Below are 7,135 nucleotides of genomic sequence, written 5' to 3'. Positions count from 1 at the left end.
TTGCTAAGTACCAAAGATTGTAACCTGAAATGATAAAATGAAACTAACCTGCAAACAAAAACAAAGAAAACAACAGCAAACAAAAAGGAAAAGAAAGAAAATAAGAGAAAATAAAAAAAAAACAAAACAAATAAAAAAAAAAACATACATGCGTGGTATGGTCAAGGTTGATAGACCGGATCCACAAGTGGAATGTCTTCCACTTCTGGAACTTGTCTATCAATTAATATTTTAAGGCGTTGACCATTTACTTTAAAAATTCGACCATCCTTAGAATCTTCTATTTCTACCACCCCATTTGCAAAAACATGCTTCACTATAAAAGGGCCGGTCCACCTAGACCTAAATTTTCCTGGGTGCTTATGGAGTCTAGAATCATATAAGAACACTAGGTCATTAGGCTTAAACGTCTTCCTACCAATATTTTTATCATGAAATGCTTTCGTTTTAGCCTTATAGATTTTTAGAGTTCTCATAAGCAATATTTCTCAGCTCCTCCAACTCGGTCAACTGAAATTTCCTATGCTTACCAGCATTCAATTTTAAAGAAATACTAATAGGAAAAGTGTCACCTCGGCCGAGAAATGCATGCTTAAGACCTGAGGGCAGTGGTTTCAATTCCAATTTGGGACTATCCATGCATGAATGAATCTGCTTTTCTTTTTTCTTAGACAGTTCTTCTAATTTCGATTGCCAAATATGTGGGCCATAATCCTGAGATTTATAAAAAATAGCACAAACATCAACAACGTCAGATGAATCATTCATAGTATCAAATTCAGAATTAACAAGAAAATATTCAGGAGAATTAGAATCATGAGTTGTGTGAACTCCCTTGTCTATGAGTGTGTTAATCATGCAAGTTATAAGTGCATTAGCCGTAGCAAGGAAATGTCTACCTAATATGAGAGGAATCTTAGAGTCAGAGTCAACAACCGACTGAGTATCTAAAATTAAAAAATCAACAGGGTAGTAAAACTTGTCAATTTGGATCAAAACATCCTTAACTATCCCCTCTTGGTTTCTTAACTGAATGGTTAGCTAATTGAAGCACAACATAAGTAGGCTTAATTTCACCCAAACCAAGCTACAAATAAATGGAATAAGGCATCAAACTTACACTAGCTCCTAAATCTAGCAACGCTTGCCCAAACTCACGATTCCCAATATTACATGCAATGGTGGGACAACCAGTATCTTTGTACTTAGGAGGAATTCGCTACTCAATTAGAGCACTAAATTGCTCTATTAGAAATGCTGTCTTCTTAACATGGTGCTTCCTCTTAACTGCATAGAAATCTTTGAGAACTTTTGCATAAGTAGGAACTTGTTTAATAACATGCAAAAGAGGAAGATTGATCTTTACCTGCCTGAGGTTCTCCAAGATTTCATTGCTAGAATCCAAAGTTTGCATACCGGATTTTAAAGCTTGAGGAAATGGTACCTTAACTGGGCTCTTGATTACCTCGGCTTCTTTGGACAACTTAGCACTATCCTTCCTTTGTTCCTCATCAACATCCTCTGGCTTATCAGTTGTTGGGATGTATGAGGACTTACCACTTTATGTCACAATGGCATTGACCTCCTTCAAATTTCCTTGATCCAAATGTTGACCTTGGTGTATGGATTGAGCTTGAGAAGGGAACTTGACACGCTCATTCACACTCAAGGAGCTCATCAACTTGGATACTTGGCTCTTTATCTCCTTGTTTTCTTACAACCTGCGTAATCAAAGATTCAAACTTTTGGTTAGTTTTACCTTATACCTTAATAAAAGCATGCAAAGTGTCTTCTAGAGGATTCCTAGAAGATGAAGGTGCATGATATGGTGTAGGGTATGATCTAAGGGGTTGTGCAGGTGGCTGGTTTTCAGACTTCCAGCTAAAACTAGGGTGATTCTTTTTTTTTTTTTTAAACTGGGGTGATTGCGCCTCCCCGGATTATAGGTATCAGAATAAGGTGTAAAAGGCTTCTTGTACATACCCAAGGCATTGCATTGTTCCTCATACATCCCTCTCATCTCAGCAAATGTGAGACACTCTTGGGCAAGGTGATCTACCACACCACACACAAAACATGGTCCAAAAGACTCTGCATGATTAGCCACGTGTGTTGACTTTAAGTCCTTAGTTTTTAACACATCTAGCTCCCTAGTGAGCATCTCAACCTTAGCCTTTAGGCTATCCTCTTCCCTGAGATGGTAAATTTCACTACTATTTGGGTTTCCTGCAGGTCGTGACCTATTTGTGCTTTCAGTAGCACTAGGTCCAATCCAACTGTGAGCTTTTTCAGCAAGCTTACTAAGGTATTCTATGGCCTCATCAGGATCTTTATATAAGAACTTACCATTACACATCATCTCCACAAATTGGCGCTCTCTAGGTATAAGTCCCTCATAAAAATAGCTCACTAAGTGTCAATTCTCATACCCATGGTGAGGACACATACTCAACAACTCCTTAAATCTCTCCCAAGACTGATACAAAGTCTCACTGTCCTTTTGTGCAAAGGTGGAGATTTTCCTTTTTAAAGCATTAGTCTTATGTTGGAGAAATTATTTATTAAAGAAGACCTGAATCATCTCACTCCATGACCCAATAGATCGTGGTCTCAGTGAGTATAGCCAACTCTTAGCTCTATCCTTCAAAGAGAAAGGAAAGAACTTAAGTCTCACAATGTCATCAGTTGTCTTTTGACTATGAAAAGTCGCAACTACTTCCTCAAACTCCCTAATGTGGTCCTCAAACTCCCTAATGTGCACATATGGATTTTCATTTTTCAAGTCATGAAAAGTAGGGAGTAATTGTATCATCCATGTTTTAAAATCCAATTGGCAAGTATTAGCTGGAAACATGATGCATGATGGTGTGGTTGTGGGTGTAGGGTGGAGGTAATCATGAAGAGTTCTAATGGGTTGATCTTCGTGTTCACTCATTTGCTCGGGACTAGATGGATTGTCAAATAAAGGATTTAAAAAGCTTGATTCTGACTCTTCCAAAAGCCTACAAGAAAATCTTCCCAATGTGTCTCTATATCTGTACATGCAAGATAACAAAATACTAAGAACTAAAAATACTATGAAAGGTAAGAAAAAAAAATAATGCAACAAGTTAAAAGAGGGAACAAAGTTACCGCCTTTACAAATTGCTGAAATAAAAACCTATCTAGCAATTCTTCTACTGTCTCCCCGGCAACGACGCCAAAATTTGTTTACGTCTAAAGAATAATACGGTAGTTGTAACACAGCTTTGGGGTGTCGATTCCACAGAGAGCCAAATTAAAAGAATTGTAGATGGAACAAAGAAACTAAAGAAAGAGATTAAATGATTAATAAAGAACAAAGATGAATTTTAAATGCAAATTAAAGTGAAACAAAGTGATTAACGGAAAAAGTACTCAAGTTTGATAAACTGTAGAGCGTCGGCAATCCCTTAGACAAATATGATATTTTAATTATTCTTAATTCATTGAATAACTCAATTGGGAATTCAATTCCTAATATTCCCAATCGTAAGGTATAGATTTATAAACCAAAATCAAACCAAAAGTAACGCTTTGAAAAATCATTCACCACTTTTAAAATACGTAAATTATTATTACTATTGAGAAAATCCAACGACGACAATATACTTAAGAAGCGATATTACAACAAAAAATTAAATCAATATAGAAAAATAATTGATCCAAACATAATCAAAGAGTCAATCCATTCAATAGAAAAAGATGCCTGAATCCATAAATAGAATAAATTCTATGATTATTTGGAGAAGAAAACATTAACGAAGAATTGAGACTGATAAAACAAAAGAGTTTTAGTAATTGAAATCAAATACATAAATCAAGAATAAATTAAAAATACCATCAAATGTGCAAGTTCATCCCTAGCCCTACTTGAGAATTTAGTTACCCATAAACATAATGGACAACAAAAATCTCAAGAGAAAAATAAAGCAAACGGTGGCCATGGAAATTAATTTTAGATCTTCCTCCTTCAAAATGAGCCGTTTTCCCTCTTCTCCCCCCTCGAATTTCGTACTAATGATGTGCTTAAATAGGGGTAGGAAAGAAACGCTAATGTCTTCATATTCCCGTACACAAAATCGCCTAAATTTAAGGACTCAACTTGGTAGCCGCGTACGCACTTTAGGAGTTTGAATTTGGAAATCCTTATTAGAAACAACTTTGTAGCCCTTTAAAATATCTTTCCAACACATCAAGAATCGCATCAATCTGATATTTGAATAAAAAGTTATAACTAAAATAATAAAGTATGTACATTCTGTCTCCTAACGCATTTTGGACTCTGATCTGAATTACTATCAAATCCCATCATTATTCTTATTTGAAGAGTCCTACACTCGTTGAAAGTTCTTAGGTTGTTCCAACGTTTTACCCACTTGAAAGCCCTTTGAATTTGAATGGGTTTAGACTTGCTCTTTTATAGACTCTGAAATTAAACATAAAAATCTGCTTAGGAGTATCCGAAAGTAAATAGAAACTCAATTCAAGAATACACATTAATTCTAATTATTTCTATTAACATTTTAGCATTTTAGTCCAGTAATAGAGTATTTAGAGTGCACTTTCGTACACTCATCAAGGCGTCACAGGGTAGTATCAAAGTAATTACGTCTTTGGGTAAACCCACATGTCCTTAGGAACAATATGCTAGAGTATTATAGGATTTAATCTATAGACTTGATAGGCTTAAGATCTTGTAGTAGGAGTTGGATCTGATATACGTGCCTCATAGGATTTGGAGAATTGAAGCAGCATAGCATGTGAAAGAAGGGAAAGAAACCTTGAAGGATCCAGTGCCCGAGAGGATCAGATGACGAAAATCATGAAATAACAAGAGATAATCCTGAGGCAAAATGAACAACGCCTGCAGATTTAAAGACAGGAGAACCGAGGGTGTTCATATGAGAAGTTTCTGATATACATATACCCTAATTTCATGGGGACTAAAGGACCCATGAAGGCCAACAAGTGGCTACTAGATCTCGATTGGACCTTTGAGATCAATGATTGTACTGAGGTCTTGCACTTTGTTTGACTCAGTAGTTGATTACACCTTAGGTAAAATCACGTTATACGAATACACGGCTTGCACTTTGTTTGACTCCAGCGCTACAAGGTCTTTCGTGTCTGCGGTGTTTGTGCGTACGTGTAACCTGTCGACTCAGATGTTATCTCAAGCTATAGTAGTGTCAATTCCTGATGGAAGCACAATAACTTGTACCTGCATGTTGAAAAACTATCCATTAACCTTGAGACAGAGACTGATGGAAGTGGACTTGATTGTCTTCGACCAACTAGGGTTCGACATTATACTAGGAATGGACTGGCTATCCAAACATTGTGCTAGGATAGATTGCCGGAGCAAGGAGATTATCTTCGATTCAACCGTAGGTGGGCAAATTCGTCATAGGGGAGGGATTGTGAAGGCTACCCCCTCTCTAATTTCGGCTTTGCAAGCGAGGAAGTGCATCACTAGTGGTGCCACGACCTACTTAGCATTCATAGTAGAGGATTATGGTTGTAGTAAGGAGATTCAAGGGATACCTATAGTTGAGGAATATCCTAAGGTTTTCACTGACGATCTACCCGGATTACCCCCGATAGAGAAACAAAATTCACTATAGAGCTAGTGCCTGCTGCAACCTCGGTCCATAAAGCCCCTGATATGAATCCGCGGGAATGAAATCCCTTAAACCCACAGTCAATTTGAAAACTTCCCAAGAAAGCCAAAATCAAGTCTATGGATGGAGAATCTAGACCCGATGAGAACTCGTTTCAAGAACCTAGATTATATTAAAATCTAGACCCATTGAAGAACCCGTCTCAAGAACCCAAATTACAAAGGAGGAACGCCACAAAGGTTGTGATTTACCTTTGATAAGTTCAAAAGTTCAATTAAGAACAAGAGGAGTAAAACTCAACTCACAATCAATAAATTCATCAAATTTCATAAACTTCATAAACTGATTAAAATGAGGCTACATATAGTATTTAAAGCAAAACCTAATGAAACCCTAGCCAAAATAAACCCCCATCTTCCAAAAGTGCCCCTGGATGAACAGTGCCTCAGCTACAGTGCCGTGCTACAGTAACTCGGCTACAGTAACCCTAACCCTAGTTCAATAAAATAATAACTTTCCCAACGTGCCCTTGCATAGGGCCCCTTAAGTGCTTCCCATAATAAACTCAATTATTCTAAACTAATAAAATAAGTTCTTTAAATGAATTAAATAAGCTGTAACCCTTCAAGAGCCCAAAGCCTTTAAGTCTTGTTGTTGCCATCTTCCATAACTGATTAAATGAATCAAAATTGGATCTTCATCCTTCAAGCCCCATCTTGAATGTTGGGCTCTTGCTAAACTCGTCCCAAGTGGATTGCATCAATCCTTGCATTGTCTTCGTGATCTTTAAGACTAGGCCCATCATGGTTCCCATCAGCCCCTTATCGTATGGCCCCTCTAGAACTGAAAGAACTGAATGAGCAAATAGAAGAACTGCTGGAAAATGGCTTTATTCGATCTAGGTCATCACCTTGGGGTGTGCCAGTTCTATTTGTTAAGAAGAAGGATGGATCGTTAAGGATGTGCATTAATTATAGGGAATTGAACGAAGTAACTGTTAAGAACAAGTACCAGTTACTGCACATTATTGACCTGTTAGATCAATTGCAAGGAGCATCAGTGTTCTCAAAGATAGACTTAAGGTCTGGTTATCATCAGCTCAAGATTATGGAGAAAGATACCCTAAAATTGCGTTTCGGACTAGATATGGTCACTGTGAATTCTTAGTGATGTCCTTTGGTCTAACCAGTGCCCCCGTCGCATTCACGGATATGATGAACAGAGTATTCAGGCCCTGCCTGGATAGCTTTGTTGTCATATTCATCGATGACATATTGTAATAGCCTACTAGAAATTCAATGGTGGAATTTCTATAGGTTTTAGGAACCTCGTGAAAACATTGCAAGCTATCACAATTCAACCAATCGCGTAGGTTTTAGTCTGTCAGCACAGCCTGAGTTATCACTCATTATAGTGTCATAAGTGCGATGTTATTTATTTGATGTAGTTAGTAGTGTCAGATTGAGATATGGTTTGGACCGTTAGCCTCGGTT

General features: G+C 37.4%; 1 non-coding gene across 1 annotated transcript; it reads left to right on the top strand.

The window, feature by feature from the left end:
- The first annotated feature begins 2,426 nt into the window (after positions 1-2,426).
- LOC118344111 lies at positions 2,427-2,534 on the top strand. Its single transcript, XR_004797876.1, has one exon. It is a non-coding gene; the product is annotated as a small nucleolar RNA R71 (small nucleolar RNA).
- Positions 2,535-7,135: the final 4,601 nt, after the last annotated feature.

This window comes from Juglans regia, chromosome 12, assembly GCF_001411555.2.
Source record: "Juglans regia cultivar Chandler chromosome 12, Walnut 2.0, whole genome shotgun sequence".
NCBI classification, from domain to species: domain Eukaryota; kingdom Viridiplantae; phylum Streptophyta; class Magnoliopsida; order Fagales; family Juglandaceae; genus Juglans; species Juglans regia.
The sequence above is the reverse complement of the archived record's forward strand: the minus strand, read 5'-3'. Positions and strand labels throughout refer to the sequence as shown.